This window comes from Ylistrum balloti, unplaced genomic scaffold (assembly GCF_031769215.1).
Source record: "Ylistrum balloti isolate Yb309-2 unplaced genomic scaffold, AGI_CSIRO_Ybal_v1 Utg369774, whole genome shotgun sequence".
Classification (NCBI taxonomy): Eukaryota; Metazoa; Mollusca; class Bivalvia; order Pectinida; family Pectinidae; genus Ylistrum; species Ylistrum balloti.
The window spans coordinates 36,493-56,195 of NW_026781966.1; positions in this window are offsets into that span (position 1 = coordinate 36,493).

The following is a 19,703-nucleotide window of genomic DNA, read 5'->3' on the forward strand; positions in this document are numbered from 1 at the left end:
TTTTCATTTTAATGTGTTTGGATGACTAATAAAATGAAATCAAATTAAAGTTTTGATAATTTTTAAACTTATCCCCGATGTTATTACATGATGCGATATGTAAATATCACAATATATAATATTTTCTTATTTCTCGGTCTACAGGCACCTATTGTGACCTGGTACAGGGTGTAAAAGTGCATACATGGACGAGATAATTTGTCAGACCTGGGTTACAGAACGACGACAATGGATCGTAACATGTGTATGGTTCATTGCTTAATTGACGCAGTAAATGTGTTAACTCACAGAGTTTTTTAAATAAAGTTACTGATGCCGATATCCATGAATTATTGAATCAAGTGGTTACGGTAAGGTACAATATATGCAGAAATAGATAAGTACAGAAAAAACTTCAGGTAACATCGCTAACTCCCATCATCTATATAAATATAATACTGGTGCACACTTTAATACACATTCACAGCAGCGTACATTTTTTTTTCTCTCTCTCTCTCTCTCTCTCTCTCTCTCTCTCTCTCTCTCTCTCTCTCTCTCTCTATATATATATATAATATATATCTTCCTCTGTATGCCTGTCTGTCGCCCTCTCCCCTCCTCTCTCTCTCTCTTTATGTGTGTATCTGTATCTCTGTCGCTCTCTGTCTCTCCTAGTCTCACTCTCTGTCCCTCTCTCTGTGTCTTTCTCTTTATGTGTCTCTGTGTGTCCATTTGTCTCTCATTGTGTATATGTTTCGCTGTCTTTGTGTCTCTCTCTCTGTCTCTCTGTGTTTGTCTAACTCTCTGTCCCTATCTCTTTTTGTGGGTGTTTCTGTGTCTCTGTGTCTCGCTCTGTCTCTGTCTGTCACTCTTTCTGTCGCTGGCTTTCTCTCTCTCTTTCCCTGTCAGCTTCGTCTACTACAAACGTAGAATCCGTTCCAAAGAAAATGTAGTCACTTACTGACAGTATTGACTTTTATGTGCAGTTTCCGTGGTAATTCTCTTCTGATTTGAATCATTCAAAATTAATTGACAGCTATAAGAAATTTCAGTGATCTACATACAGTATGCTACATCCGTTTTTTTCCCCGTCATAGCCAACCTCTGTCTCCTATTCTTACTCATTCACTTCTTCCCTTCTCGTTTCTTTTTGTCTTTCTAACGCAGCAGAGACAAACGCAACGAACGCAACACAGATTGTAGGTATTACATAGAAACCTAACAAGATTACTGTTTTTTGATGGACGTCTCATCTTGACTACCGAGTATGCTTTCATAGCCTGATATACTCCCATCTGGTTCACAAAGAACTCAATGGGAAACTGGTGACAGAAACATACAGGAATAATAAACCGTATTGTTGTTCAGTTTTAATGGTCGGTCAACACGATAAGGGGTCACGAGTAGAGTCGTTGTAAAGGCAAAATGGGTTCAACATATTATTTCCTGAATGTTATTGAATAAATTTTTAAAACCTAAAGAAAGTCAGGATGAAAAGATGAAAGTGGTAGCTCCTACAAGATCTTTAGATTATATTTTCTTAAAAATTAAATCTAAAACTCTGGCATTGTTATACCGTGATACATAAATACAAAACGGCTTTCGTTAATCCGGATACACGGACTTCGGATTATCAGGGCTGTGTGGTCCAGAATATCGAAATAATTAACAAATATCAAAATAAAACAATCCAGTCTTATTTATAAACATTGAGGAATGAGATAACTTACCTGAAATGTTCAGTAGCGCGAAGATAATGGCAGTATATATGAAGCGTATATCAGTAACAGCCATCACACTCCTCCGCTGAAAGATTGGGCGTCTGTAACAACAGGGCACATAAACTCTCCATACATACACACGCTACAAAATCGATCATGCAGGTAAAAAACCTACCCACATTGTACCTGTGTGCTGTTGGGGAAATATCCAATCAGAATGTCCGTTACAATGATATTAAACCAATCAACGGTAACCGTTAATCATCAGGTTATCTAGTCAATGGTTATTGATTAAAACAAGAAGATGGGTATTTGGGAATACTATGGCGGAAGGCAACAAATCGGGCTTAAATTGATCTGGGAAGTGGTCAAAAAATTATCCAACACATCATCAATCAGAGATTGAAAACGTTCATCTTTTTGCTGTCTATATCAGATGAGATAATACACAGTTGTTAGTGTATTTTAAACAGAAACCTTTATACGGTACGTTTAAATGTCCCTTTACCGTAAGCATATTTTTCAATCATTGACTTCGCATTAAAATGATAGACACCAAGACTGATGGTGAATGTAGTTGTTCTCGAGTTGACAAATATATACGGCACAACACAACATACCAGGAGTAAAGTTACCTCACCACATCACCCTGTCTATATCTTATATACTGAACAACACAACATACAAGAAATCAAGTTACCTCACCACATCACCCTGTCTATATCTTATATACTGAACAACACAACATACCAGAGATAAAGTTACCTCACCACATCACCCTGTCTATATCTTATATACGGAACAACACAACATACCAGGAGTAAAGTTACCTCACCACATCACCCTGTCTATATCTTATATACTGAACAACACAACATACCAGGAGTAAAGTTACCTCACCACATCACCCTGTCTATATCTTATATACTGAACAACACAACATACAAGAATAAAGTTACCTCACCACAAGTCTATATCTTATATTACCTCACCACATCACCCTGTCTATATCTTATATACTGAACAACACAACATACAAGAAATAAAGTTACCTCACCACATCACCCTGTCTATATCTTATATACTGAACAACACAACATACAAGAATAAAGTTACCTCACCACATCACCCTGTCTATATCATATATACTGAACAACACAACATACCAGGAGTAAAGTTACCTCACCACATCACCCTGTCTATATCTTATATACTGAACAACACAACATACAAGAAATAAAGTTACCTCACCACATCACCCTGTCTATATCTTATATACTGAACAACACAACATACAAGAAATAAAGTTACCTCACCACATCACCCTGTCTATATCTTATATACTGAACAACACAACATACCAGGAGTAAAGTTACCTCACCACATCACCCTGTCTATATCTTATATACGGCACAACACAACATACAAGAGATAAAGTTACCTCACCACATCACCCTGTCTATATATTATATACTGAACAACACAACATACCAGGAGTAAAGTTACCTCACCACATCACCCTGTCTATATCTTATATACTGAACAACACAACCAGAATAAAGTTACCTCACCACATCACCCTGTCTATATCTTATATACTGAACAACACAACATACCAGGAGTAAAGTTACCTCACCACATCACCCTGTCTATATCTTATATACTGAACAACACAACATACCAGGAGTAAAGTTACCTCACCACATCACCCTGTCTATATCTTATATACTGAACAACACAACATACAAGAAATAAAGTTACCTCACCACATCACCCTGTCTATATCTTATATACTGAACAACACAACATACCAGGAGTAAAGTTACCTCACCACATCACCCTGTCTATATATATATATACAGGAGTAAAACCTCACACACTATATCTTATATACTGAACAACACAACATACCAGGAGTAAAGTTACCTCACCACATCACCCTGTCTATATCTTATATACTGAACAACACAACATACCAGGAGTAAAGTTACCTCACCACATCACCCTGTCTATATCATATATACTGAACAACACAACATACAAGAGTAAAGTTACCTATCACCCTGTCTATATCTTATATACTGAACAACACAACATACCAGGATAAAGTTACCTCACCACATCACCCTGTCTATATCTTATATTACCTCACCACATCACCCTGTCTATATCTTATATACGGCACAACACAACATACAAGATATAAAGTTACCTCACCACATCTCCCTGTCTTTCTCTTATTTACTGAACATCTCAACATACAAGTATTAAAGTTACCTCACCACATCACCCTGTCTATATCTTATATACTGAACAACACAACATATCTTATATAGGAAATAAAGTTACCTCACCACATCACCCTGTCTATATCTTATACCAGGAGTAAAGTTACCTCACCACATCACCCTGTCTATATCTTATATACTGAACAACACAACATACAAGAAATAAAGTTACCTCACCACATGAACTTAATACACACATACCAGGAGTAAAGTTACCTCACCACATCACCCTGTCTATATCTTATATACTGAACAACACAACATACAAGAAATAAAGTTACCTCACCACATCACCCTGTCTATATCTTATATACTGAACAACACAACATACAAGAAATAAAGTTACCTCACCACATCAAGGAGTAAAATTACCTCACCACATCACCCTGTCTATATCTTATATACGGAACAACACAACATACAAGAAATAAAGTTACCTCACCACATCACCCTGTCTATATCTTATATATTGAACAACACAACATACAAGAAATAAAGTTACCTCACCACATCACCCTGTCTATATATTATATACTGAACAACACAACATACCAGGAGTAAAGTTACCTCACCACATCACCCTGTCTATATCTTATATACTGAACAACACAACATACCAGGAGTAAAGTTACCTCACCACATCACCCTGTCTATATCTTATATACGGAACAACACAACATACAAGAAATAAAGTTACCTCACCACATCACCCTGTCTATATCTTATATACTGAACAACACAACATACCAGGAGTAAAGTTACCTCACCACATCACCCTGTCTATATCTTATATGAACAACACAACATACCAGGAGTAAAGTTATACATCACCCTGTCTATATCTTATATACTGAACAACACAACATACAAGAAATAAAGTTACCTCACCACATCACCCTGTCTATATCTTATATACGGAACAACACAACATACCAGGAGTAAAGTTACCTCACCACATCACCCTGTCTATATCTTATATACTGAACAACACAACATACACAACATACTATATCTTATATAGAAATAAAGTTACCTCACCACATCACCCTGTCTATATCTTATATACTGAACAACACAACATACAACATACAATACGGAACAACACAACAAATAAAGTTACCTCACCACATCACCCTGTCTATATCTTATATACTGAACAACACAACATACAAGAAATAAAGTTACCTCACCACATCACCCTGTCTATATCTTATATACTGAACAACACAACATACCAGAGATAAAGTTACCTCACCACATCACCCTGTCTATATCTTATATACTGAACAACACAACATACCAGGAGTAAAGTTACCTCACCACATCACCCTGTCTATATCTTATATACGGAACAACACAACATACCAGGAGTAAAGTTACCTCACCACATCACCCTGTCTATATCTTATATACTGAACAACAATATGGAACTCCTTTCAGTCTTATCTTCAATTTAAACTAAAATTAAAACTAGGAAAAGTAGACAATGAACAGACTGGTGGTGAAATAGATCCGTTTGATTAACATCGCGTGCAGTGACCACCAGGTACATCGGGTAAACAAACTGATGACAGATTAACAAAATTGACTATAAAGGACGTCACACGGATATCCCTAAAAGGAAAACCCATTCAGTAGATACGATAACGTTTACCTAACCCCTGACAAGCAATGAGATAAACGGGAGAATATGTTTATATTGGTTATAAAATGAAAAGGTACGGAATACGTGTTCACTTCAGTATTTAGCAAGTATTCAGATTTTTAAAATGCAGTTGCTAGTGGGTTTATTTAACATGGTGATTTTTGACCGAATACTTTTCACGGGGACAGGACTTCTCTCACGTTACTAGACCTATACAGATGTGTTAATAATCTTTTGAAGTACCGTCCTTCATGTTGTCGCATTAGACATGTCTATCTTACTGACACGTAGCGTCCTTCATGTTGTCGCATTAGACAGGTTCATCTTACTGATCCTTAGCGTCCTTCATGTTGTCGCATTAGAAAGGTTTATCTTACTGACACGTGGCGTCCTTCATGTTGTCGCATTAGACAGGATTATCTTACTGACACGTAGCGTCCTTCATGTTGTCGCATTAGACAGGTTTATCTTACTGATCCTTAGCGTCCTTCATGTTGTCGCATTAGAAAGGTTCATCTTACTGACACGTAGCGTCCTTCATGTTGTCGCATTAGACAGGTTTATCTTACTGACACGTGGCGTCCTTCATGTTGTCGCATTAGACAGGTTCATCTACTGACACGTAGCGTCCTTCATATTGTCGCATTAGACAGGTTTATCTTACTGACACGTAGCGTCCTTCATGTTGTCGCATTAGACAGGTTTATCTTACTGACACGTGGCGTCCTTCATGTTGTCGCATTAGACAGGTTTATCTTACTGACACGTGGCGTCCTTCATGTTGTCGCATTAGACAGGTTTATCTTACTGACACGTGGCGTCCTTCATGTTGTCGCATTAGACATGTTTATCTTACTGACACGTAGCGTCCTTCATGTTGTCGCATTAGACAGGGTTATCTTACTGACACGTAGCGTCCTTCATGTTGTCGCATTAAACAGGTTTATCTTACTGACACGTGGCGTCCTTCATGTTGTCGCATTAGACAGGGTTATCTTACTGACACGTGGCGTCCTTCATGTTGTCGCATTAGACAGGGTTATCTTACTGACACGTGGCGTCCTTCATGTTGTCGCATTAGACAGGGTTATCTTACTGACACGTAGCGTCCTTCATGTTGTCGCATTAGACAGGGTTATCTTACTGACACGTGGCGTCCTTCATGTTGTCGCATTAGACAGGGTTATCTTACTGACACGTAGCGTCCTTCATGTTGTCGCATTAGACAGGGTTATCTTACTGACACGTGGCGTCCTTCATGTTGTCGCATTAGACAGGGTTATCTTACTGACACGTAGCGTCCTTCATGTTGTCGCATTAGACATGTTTATCTTACTGACACGTGGCGTCCTTCATGTTGTCGCATTAGACATGTTTATCTTACTGACACGTGGCGTCCTTCATGTTGTCGCATTAGACAGGTTTATCTTACTGACACGTGGCGTCCTTCATGTTGTCGCATTAGACAGGTTTATCTTACTGACACGTGGCGTCCTTCATGTTGTCGCATTAGACAGGTTTATCTTACTTAACATATTTAACTTAGTAACGCTTTGAGACTTTCAGTATCAAACATACACAGTAATCAACAGATATCTTCATGTATGATATATGTGTGTTTAGGTTTTGCTGACGCGCCTTTAAAGATGCATTGCTATTCATTGATTAGATATGAATTGGGAGGGTTGGGGGTAACGGAAGTCTTTCCCATTATATCTTACAATGGTTCTGTCGTCTCCTTTATTACAGTGAAACGGTGCGGCCGTACCAACAGACTTTGATCTCTAATGGAGTTGATGGTCACGGCGTTGATAAATTACTTCTGTAAAAGCGTTTACAAGTCTATAAAGAACAACACACCACGGAATATTACGGGATCAAACCTACCTCGTGATTTTATAGAGTTATGACCTTGTACGTAAATAGTAAACAATTAGATTGTTATTGTTATTTCAGTGGACCGTGATACGTGACCAGGTGTAAGGCAAGGTATCACTTAAAGGCACGGACAAAATCTGTACTTATAGCCTACATGATGGGCAACATACAATGAATAAGAAAGAAAGAAAGAAAGAAAGAAAGGAAGGAAGGAAGGAAAAACATTTATAAACCCGCCATTTCAGTGTAGGATCGAACATATCCGAACATTCAGGAACTCACATTTTCTCACTGTAGTGCCAACAAGAGTCATCCGTCGTGAGACCCGCCATCTCGAAAGGACAAACAGATCCACAAATCCACAAATCCACACACTTGTAATATTTACTGTAGCCTGTCGTTTATACAGCTACACTAAATGGCGATTTCCGGGAAGCCGATAAATTAGATAACCATTCCAGACCTTCCGTGAAAGTTAGGGAAATGACGGTTGGTTTTGTCTTTTATTGTCTAACGCCCTATCTGACGTCATCCACGCGTGTGCTTGGAAGCGTGTCGACGTCATCTTGCTATCACACGGATGAGTAGGACTCGAAGAAGGACACCCAACCTGGTACAAATTATACTAACCCCCCATGTGTCTAGTCTACAGGACTCCAAATAGGGCACCCAACCCGGTACAAATTATACCAACCCCCCGTGTGTCTAGTCTACAGTTCTCCAAATAGGGCACCCAACCCGGTACAAATTACATGTCTAGTCTACAGAACATAAAACCTTCCTCACAGGGGCGAAATCTGAACTAAAAGCCAAAAACGAGGCATTGGCAGTGGAGACATTAGAAAGAAGAGTGAAATTAGTCGCCTCATACGATCAGGCAATGGGAAGAGCAGAAATATTCCCGACCTACAGAGAACGGCGTTTTATAAAAAAAAAGTGTGCAGCTACAGTTGTGGAAAAAAATCACGGCATTTTACTTATTGTGGAAATGTAGATGAATATATTCATTAAACAGATACTGTATGTACATTGAAAACGTATTACACATGGAACGAAACGTTAAGTTTCACCAGTACAGTGAATGTATCAATTTGTACATTTCACTTACCTTTCACAAGTAGCAGAAATTCTTTTTTCAAAAAACAGAAAATAAGAGACCAAATCAATTTATTTTAATAAATTGATTAAAAAATCTTTCTATATCAAAAGAGCAAAGTGTTTTGTCTGACCTCTCTGTGTGAAAATAATTTGGAGACGGATATCACTACTCATCATTAGAATCATAATTCTAAATGTGTTGTATTCTTAAGATACATAGGAAATCACTATTATTCGTTAAAATAAGAAAAACGTCCGCGATTCTAATTCACTAAGTTTATTTTTATCAACAATTCAAATATCTTATACCACTGATTATGGTATTTGTATGTATAAGGTAATAGGTAGTATCGACCGTGTGGTCCGATATTGGTTCGGGATCAAAACAAATGTTCGTTGCCAAGTTTTAATTAATTTGAATAGCGGCACGGTTCAGAATATACTCATGAACGTGACGTTGTTCTAAAATTATCTGACATATGAAAATTACGAAATTTATTTAATTATTGGGCTGCTGCATCTCCCCGTCCATATTTTGACTTTTCTCTCGGTCACTGACGAATCCTAGAAAGACGAAACAGCTGTATGATGCAACCTCACTGACGAATCCTAGAAAGACGGAACAGCTGTATGATGTAATATCACTAACGAGTCCTAGAAGGACGAGACAGCTGTATGATGTAACATCGCTGACGAGTCCTAAAAGGACGAAACTACTGTATGATGCAGCATCACTGACGAGTCCGGAAAGGACGAAACAGCTGCATGATGTAACATTACTGACGAGTCCTAGAAGAACGAAACAGCTGTATGATGCAACCTCACTGACGAATCCTAGAAAGACGAAACAGCTGTATGATGCAACCTCACTGACGAATCCTAGAAAGACGGAACAGCTGTATGATGTAATATCACTAACAAGTCCTAGAAGGACGAAACAGCTGTATGATGCAACATCATTGACGAATCCTAGAAATACGAAACAGTTGTATGATGCAACCTCACTGACGAATCCTAGAAAGACGGAACAGCTGTATGATGCAACCTCACTGACGAATCCTAGAAAGACGGAACAGCTGTATGATGCAACCTCACTGACGAATCCTAGAAAGACGGAACAGCTGTATGATGCAACCTCACTGACGAATCCTAGAAAGACGGAACAGCTGTATGATGCAACCTCACTGACGAATCCTAGAAAGACGGAACAGCTGTATGATGCAACCTCACTGACGAATCCTAGAAAGACGGAACAGCTGTATGATGCAACCTCACTGACGAATCCTAGAAAGACGGAACAGCTGTATGATGTAGTTTAATTCATTGTTTGACTCCACTGCATCAAACTCTATAAATAAAACGGTGCTATTCATTATACAATCTATAAATATATTATATCACTGCTCAGTGAAGTAACGACAATACGGACAATAAGTTGTAAATTGTCTATACAAACCCCTCTTTTGTCTGTGTATAACATAGAACTACAGTGTATAACTAGGACTACAACTGCGAGTAATACCGGAAGTCATCCTGACCCCGTAACTCGTCCCACGGCGGCCATGTTGGAAGTCAGACCCGAAATAAGACCGAAGCGTGCACATCGTATTGAGCATGTCCGAGAATCCAGTTTCTGAGATTAGTTGCGAAAGCAACGGCGGAAGAATAATAATGAGTGAAAAAAACGAGACCTAGCAATAAGCCAACCCCACCTTCCGATTTCGTTGGAGTTACTTTACTAGAGGCCAATGATATCGTAGATCTGTGATAGATAGTTCACCTACATATTACACAGTGATTAAGTAATAAAGATCTATCGATATTGTAAAATTATATTGTATTAATTTCTGTTGCTAACTATGTAAATTATTCGCAAACCGCAACACGATGCCAGTTACATGTACGTAAAACACACAATGTACATTAACAAATAGCAGCGTTGGCTGTGGCTCCTAGACATCCACCAGTATCAGAGACATTACCATTTCATCTCGGCTTCATTTGTCCGTTTGTCCGTATCAACATTAATTAGAAAAGTGACGTTTTCTAACAACATTGATTTAATTATGAAAATAAAACCATATAAATGTTAATGCACGTGAATTTCTGTTCCTAAACTTAAAATTAAACGAAGGAGGTGGAGGAGCCAATGTCGGATGGAAATCGGTGAGCTTTCTTAGTGTGGAATCTCGCCTTGGGTATGGATTCCTCAAAGGTATGCAGGGCAGTTATAGAAATAAACTAATTATATAGAGAGAATAACAACCGTATCATACTCAAACGTAACCAGTTAGTAGAAACTTCACTTATCTACTGGTTTCGACCTTGTCGCAAGGTGTTCATCATTGAGTATGTTGCGGTTAGTATTCCCTCTCTATAAACTTATAATGATAACATTTTCGCATTCGCTAGTCCATTCATTTGGTCGGTCCGTACGCCGGTAAAAGTTCATTGTATAATGTATCAATTTATGTATCTGTTCCTTTCGTTCTTTTTAGAATGGAACATTTTGGCCCCCGACTCCTTAAGTACAGAGTTGATCACGTTTCACGAATCCTTAATCGTAAACAGAATTCTTACGCAATACACACAAAAACACAAATTTAAAATGTCACGGTCCATGCATGTCGGTATAGACTATTTTCAGACTAGTTGTATCTAGAAATTAATATACAAGTACCTCATAATATCTCTTTTATTATTTATTTCGCTCCCGACGTCAGAAAACCATATTAAAACGATAAAGATAGGTGTTGATTAAATAATTAATAGAGTACACAAAAAATCTTTTAGGTCACCTAGTAAAGTTAGATATAACCGATATGGGTAAATTGACTTCACTGTCGATATTAGATATACTGACTTAGTGGTGTGACGGTGACATGTATACACCGCGGTCAGTGGTCCAGGCCAATTATGGTAAAGGGATATGACAGTAACATCAATGTCATTAAAATATACACATTCATATCCAAAGGTCATATTAATCGATATTTATCACAACCTATTGACGTCTAATTATTGCCGCGGCGATAATTACTTAGATCACATGATTGATCACGTGGAACGTTAAACGGTGATGTCGATTCATTCCTCGCCTATCTACACTAAATGCTGTATGTCTCCTGACAGGACCGAACTAGAAATCAATAGATACTTGGTAAAGAATGTCAGAAACAACACGATATACAAGTGCATGTGTATTTATTGGTATCTTACAACAATAGAACCAACACTTTATATCCAAATTTGAAATAATTGGTTTAAATGTGTTTGGTTGCCACAAATAAAAGCATGATGATTAGTCATACGTGTGACACTGTCATCGCCCTTTCACAAGTCAAGTACAGATTCCAACTTTTGACAAAAGTAAAGGAAAAAACGGAAAATTTGGGAACATTTGTTTTCGAGATTAAAATTATAAGAACTTACAATTTATTGGAGACGATGATGTACACATGGACATCAACATGTTTCTATTTTTAGAAATGAGCCGTATTTTATCAAAATATAACTTAAATCCATTACAACAATGGTTTTTGTATAGAGTGGGGGTGTTTTTCATTACAGACATCCGTCTTGGTGTACATATCGAGTACCTAATTCGTTAGAAGATATTCTACAGGAATTTATGTTGTTTAAGGTGGAGATAAAAATAGCCAGGAAAACGAACACACACACACACACACACACACACACACACACACACACACACACACACACACACACACACACACACACACACACACACACACATACATACATACATACATACATACATACACATACATACATACATACATACATACATACATACATACATACATACATACATACATACATGCATACATACACACACCCATACATACATAAAAACAAACATTATATGTGATCTGCCTTGGACAACTGACTCACTGGAACCGTTTTTTTTTTTTTTTTTTTCGCGAAGCAAAAAATGAATGTTCTACCTGTCAGGTTAAGACGTTATCATGGCTTATTGAATATTCATTCTAGCTTTCATGTAGAAATGAAATAATAAAAGATAATATACAGGAATGTTAAACGAATACAAAAGGAATTTTAAAATATGTACATTAACAGTATGGAACACGTGATACCAAAATAACTCGTTCGGGAAAGTGGGTTTTATTTACTCAGAGTTTTGTACATTTTGTTTCCTGTTTTTCTAATTTGTAATTTAAATGGTTTCCTGTCGGAGTAAAGGACAGATATCCCGGTCCATGTATAGAACGAAGATCGTTATCCCTAGCTAGCATTACTAAACTTGTTTTATATTCAATGTGTCGTCATATCGAGGACTACATCCGTAGTTTGAGAGAAAAATGCAAAATCATGCTTCGATCTAACTCACGGACCTAAAACAGCTTAATTTGCATGTCATGATAAAACTGCGGCCAATCTTAAGATATATTATATAAGTATCTATTTATATCAACGAATTACAAATAGTCACTTCATTATCATTGAGTGATTCGTGATCCATAAAAGTAAAACGAGTTTTGAAATATTACAGATATATTTCGCAACATTTTCCAAAAAATGATTGTACGTACCGATAAAACAGTAAACCGCATGTTCTAGAACAACGATCACAACAAACCATACCATACATTTGTACAAAATGACGTCATTTCTTATGTAATACGTGATGAAGCTGATATGTCCTGCTGTATCAATGTTGAGGTTGGGAACTTTCTCGGTATGTCACAAGGAATTCCATTCTAGATATGTATATATTTCTTTTATGAAAAAATCCTTAGGATTGACTAATCAGAACAAACAGGTGTGAAGAAATTTGACATGTAACTGACTAATGGGTTATTTCTACACATGGTCCGTACGTAACAAGACGTCGGTGCAGATTTGTGATTCAGTGTCACACGTAGCTGGTAAACTGTACAAGATGTGCTGAAATCATTTTGAAATAAATAAACGAAAAAAAAAAAAAATCATTTAAAAATGTAAATCGATACCAGATATTAAATGTGATGACTTAACTTTGTCATACATAAATTTTATCAATCATATTTGTACAAAAGACATGATTACATGCTTGGCTTGACATTAGAAACACGCTTCGATTTCCTTAAAAATAGAATTTAGCGTCATTAGATTGTACTGTGAAGGATACCCTCGCTTCCATATCTGTAATGTTTAATTAAAGATGCATATGTATATGTTCACCAAGTCGCCCTGGTAACGTGTTCCCTGGTAACGTGTTCACCAAGTCGCCGTGGTAATGTGTTCACCAAGTCGCACTGGTAACGTAATCACCAAGTCGCACTGGTAACGTGTTCCCTGGTAACGTGTTCACCAAGTCGCCCTGGTAATGTGTTCCCTGGTAACGTGTTCACCAAGTCGCCCTGGTAACGTGTTCACCAAGTCGCCCTGGTAACGTGATCACCAAGTCGCACTGGTAACGTGTTCACCAAGTCGCCCTGGTAACGTGATCACCAAGTCGCCCTGGTAACGTGTTCACCAAGTCGCCCTGGTAACGTGTTCACCAAGTCGCCCTGGTAACATGTAGGTAGTGTTTTGGATATTACAAGGTCGTCTGAAGGATTGGCAGTATAACAACACCGGTTAAATGAGTAGCCATGTTCAAAGTGAAATAAACTGATACTGAATAAACATATTGAGTACAGACAGAACACAAGATATTCTAACAAGGAGAAATTATGTTTTCATACCACCGTCTATGTATATGGATCGAGCGAACTCTACGTAAGACGTGCCGATGTTTTGACAAAAAATATGATAATTTCCAGAGAACGACTGACTGTTCTCTTGCTTTTCAATTGAAAAAGACTGGAGAATCTCTCGGATTCTAACGGAATTTCGACTTAAGCGATTTCCAAACAACGAACTCCTACTGTACATAAAAATCATTGTGTATACATAGAAATAATTACATATCTTTTTTAGATGTCGTGTTTTATAGATGAATGAATCAGCAAATATGAATACACAATAGGATTTTTAAACACTACCTATTAACATATCAGTACCATCGCCTATACACAGTGTAACAACATATAACAACGTAACGTGGATAGGACTTGGAACATTTAACGGCCATTACGAATGTTTCAAATTAAAAAGGTGATGCGTCAGAACCATGTGTACGACATCAAGCCGGATGTGAATTTTATACACAGTTAATGTAAATAGTATATCTTAATGGTCATTTGACTAGGTTTTGGTATGTCAATCTCTCTGTTGTCATAGTTACAGCAAACAAACATCCTGAATGATTTCAGATTGTAACGGCGAGTGTGACAGGACCAGGATAACACTATCTAGTTTTGTCAACTATGATAGTTACCTAAGGTAAATAAACTGTACTTATAAAACATATGTAGCTGATCAGAATTATCTATGATTGGAATGCAAGTTGTCATGGTAACTCTTATGACGTCAAGGAAGACACAGCAGCGCCAAAATAAAAACCTCTACAGCCCTCGAGGACAGTTGCTAAGGCTAAACCTTTACACCCAGCAGGGCGACCGATAGAATCCAAAATGATCGAAAAAAGTCGAAATCAGAATAGTTGTAACAACCCCATGATTCAATAAATTTCGTAATTTTCAAACTTCTTCCCACAAACATTAGATGCCACGCAAGTCGACATTGAGCGGAGAGAATGACTTCATCACTATGTTATCTCGACATGTATGACTATTTCAGGGGTCAGAGAGAACGTGTTTATAAATGTGTTATCGCGATATGACCAGGACTTTATTACTATTTAATCTCGACATGTACGGTTAGTTCAGGAGTCAGAGAACGTGTTTATAACTATGCTATCTCGACATGTATGACTATTTCAGGGGTCAGAGAGAACGTGTTTATAAATGTCTTATCGCGATATGACCAGGACTTTATTACTATTTAACCTCGACATGTACGGTTAGTTCAGGGGTAGAGAACGTGTTTATAACTATGTTATCTCGACATGTATGACTATTTCAGGGGTTAGAGAGAACGTGTTTATAAATGTGTTATCGCGATATGACCACGACTTTATCACTATGTTATCTCGACATGTACGGCTTGTTCAGGGGTCAGAGAGAACGTGTTTATAACTATGCTATCTCGATATGTGTGACTATTTCAGGGGTCAGAGAGAACGTGTTTGCTGGTAAAATGTTTGAATTGATTAACGGCAAGCTATGGGAACAGACTGTGTCCCTCTTTTGAATGACTTCATTGTTTTTATATAAGGCTGAATTTTATCATTATCACGATATTCGTGCATTATGTGCGAAACAGATAAACGTAAATCACTAAACAAAGTGATTGTGGTTGTTAGAGGGGGCAGGGGTAATGAAACAATTGATGGCACTAGTATAACATAATGATTGGAGTAATGAATGACCCCCCCCCCCCCCTTCCCTCCTGTGGAACTAAAAGGGATTGAGAATCCTTCGGACCCCTGACACATTGTCCTCGATGTAACAGAGGTCATCACTGCTATGTCTCTGTTTCTACATGACTAGGACTTACACCTTTGGGATCCCTGCCTTACATGTACTACTATAGTTTAATGCTTTACCATGTGACCTTTAACCTCCGCGGTGTCAGTAAGGGAATCTAAGTACTTAACCAGGGTGATCATCAGTGTGTAATGGTGAGTAAATAATGTATCACCCAGACTTTCAAAATCTAAATGAATGCTTTAAAGATTTGAGGCAAGCCCAAGATAAACAATCCAGTATAATTCACTATAATATCCTAGGGATACTTAGAAGTGTACTTCACTTATCAACAGAACTTATGATATGGCTTTGAGACCAAGAAAAAGGTCTTTGATTGCTATGTCTGGTGGAACTTGACTGAATTACACATCAACAACACTCAAAGTGTTGTCATATCAATCACTCAATCTACAATAATGTATTGTTAGTGTTAAAACCTGAAAAAAGTGCAAAGTTTAGTGTCTTTTTTGTCAAAACATACAACAGTTCATTCTTATAGTTATACCATCTCCCGTTTAATAATTCAGCTGTCACTCGGGCACTATTTGAAGGAAGGTAAGCAAGAGAAAAGCAATGACCAATAATATTTACAAATGCCAAGTAATGATGTTCAAAATAGGTCAAGGTCATCCTTACCATCAGACTTGGCAACAAGTAGGCTTACACTGTAGGCAAAACATCACTATCCCAGACCTCACTGCAATTAAGGATCTACCTTGCTCAAGGACATATCAAAGTTTTTCAGTGTCATTGAAATAGGTCTTGGTCATTCATCCGCGGAATTAGGTTTATCAATAAACCATTCTACTGATGCACTCTTGACGAAAGTGATTTAATTAAAAACACTCAACCTAAGGTAACTTATTGCAGTCATATCCCCAACATCACCGGCTGTAATTTATCTGCTATCAAAATCATCCTTGATACTCCATGGGTTACGATCACTTTTACTCTCTGTGCCCCTGAAACATGTCTTGGCAAAATTGAAGGCACAAGTGAGAGAAAAAAACTGACCAATCGCAGACTGATACACTCCTTTTGAGGACTATCAAGGGGTGACACTCAACTTTGAAACCATTACAATTTATTGTTATGCGACCTCGAGATTTATTGAAAGTACATCAGCACATTATTGACTTAACTGAATACCGTGATATCGCTCCTGAGTAAAGGACTTTATTTCAAGTGAGCATCATTGGTGTAAAATCTTAAAAGTTATGACAAATCTGGTTACATCTTTGTATTTCTAAGCAATGCTATGACAAACAATCTTGAAAATATAAATGAAAAATTATTCATGTATTTCTACCAATATGCCATAAAAAGGTAGGTTGGTAGTGAAATCTTTTTATCGTTTAGATATGTTATTAAGGTGTAATCTTGACTTAAAAGTAGTCCTTCTCTGGATACCGTAAGAAAAAAAGCTTTAGGACAAGCTAAACATTTCAGAGTCAGTAGTGTTGGCAGAAATACAAGAAAGATTTTAGGCCTAATGTACTTTGACAGGTAGTTCTATTTACCCAGTATTCATGAAAGACTCTTAAAACAAAGGAAACCGCCATTCTAGTTGTAGTTATATTGTCTCTGTGAAAATTGTCAAAAAGAAGTACTTCGATCATTTTGCAATGTGGAATCTTAATTGTTTATATAAAGTTGTTGTTAAATAGTAGCTGGGTAAATGACGATCCCATACTGTAAGCGACCCCAGCTCTAGATACCGTCAGAGAAGAAACTCTGGGCAATATTAAGGAACGTATTGTGTTCAATTGAATACAATATTTCATCAATGACGACGTGTTAATTTAAAGGCAATTTTGAAATATACTTATCAATTTTTTATTGTTAATTTTTGAAGATCAGTCAATATTTGAAAATGCATTATCAATCCAAACTTGATTAAAATGCAATGTTTCTTTGGTTAATTGTTCCTACAAAACAAAAGCTAAATGAATAACCAGGACCCAGATTCTCAAATGTTATTTAACGAGTGAAGTGTAAAAAAAAGTGTCGACAATTGCGTTCAAGACACGCCAACACTCAAATTATATCGACCTGACCTAGCGCCTCAGCTGTGAAATGGCAAAGAATTGTGCCAATTATGTTTGATTTATACTTGACTTTGAACAGCCGATCCTAGAACATCAAATTTATGTAGAATATGCTTCAGCGTTATACCTGTAAGAGGTATAGTAACTCCGAGTTTTTATTTCCAGAAATGATTCAGGCTTTGTTCCTTTCAATATCTCCCATTAACATTTACCTACGTCATAGGGACATTGTTGTTTATTCTTTTGTTGAAGTTTTTATGGCCTGTGAATTGATTTATCAGCATAAAATACAGAAACGATACCCTACAATAATAATACTGTTAATTATACTAAATGAATATTTAATTTTTTGCTCTATATTTAGGTCACCTAAGACAAAGCCTCAGGATGACCTATTGCGGTCCCCTTTTTGTCCGGCGTCGTGTGTTGTGCGTAATACAATTTCAACATTTACGACTTCTTCAGGAAAACTCCTGAACCGATTTCAATGAAATTTTACAACAACTTCCATGCTTTCAGGAGCACCAAACTTAATCTGGTCCCCATGCTCCAGGGGCCTAATGAGTTGGACCCCAAAAAGAATTAAATTAATTGAAACCTCAAAAATCCTCTTTTCAAATCCCAGGTATGCTAGAATCTAGTACTCTTCATGGATGGAAAAGATGCTTTACCACAATTGTAAATTTCATGGCTCCAGGGTCTCACATTCCCCTGGGGAGTGGATAATGTCTGCTATAATTTATACAGGAAATTGTCGATTTTGAGCATTATTGGTTTATTTTCTATTGGAAATAGTTCAAACATGAACATAACTATTAGTTTAAGATGACAATTTGACGAGATGCACAAATTGACCTTGACTGACCCCCATGGGCTGATGGGCGACTGACCGTGAGGGACTGATGGGCAGGACCAAACGTGGATCAAATTGACTGAAATTTCAAAAGTGTTCTACTCTTCCTTGATGGAATATTTCATTCAGGAAAATTCAAAACTGAATGAAATTTTCTTTTAATTCAGACTTGGACACAGCCATAACATGGGACAGCAGTCAAATTTAAACACAGTTAACATTTGCATGATGTGTACAATATAGTTAAAGTTATGTCATTTTCATTATCATTTCTATGACATGTTACAAGAACCATTGTGACTCAGTGAGTTACCAAATTATATAACTTTGGATAGATATGTCATGAAATAAAAACAATATTTCAGGTATTTTCGTACTATTGAGAGTAAAGATGTTCTCGATATTGTGTTCAGCGTACGTCCTGGTGAGAAATAATATTGGTTCTGTCTCCTGATATAGTCATATATGTCGAGATAGCATAGTTATAAAATCGTTCTCTCTGACCCCTGAACAAGCCGTACATGTCGAGATAACAAAGTTATAAACACATTCTCTCTGACCCCTGAAATAGTCATACATGTCGAGATAAAATAGTTGTAATATCGTGGTCATATCGAGATAACACATTTATAAACACAGTCTCTCTGACCCCTGAAATAGTCATACAGGTCGAGATAACAGTTATAAACACGTT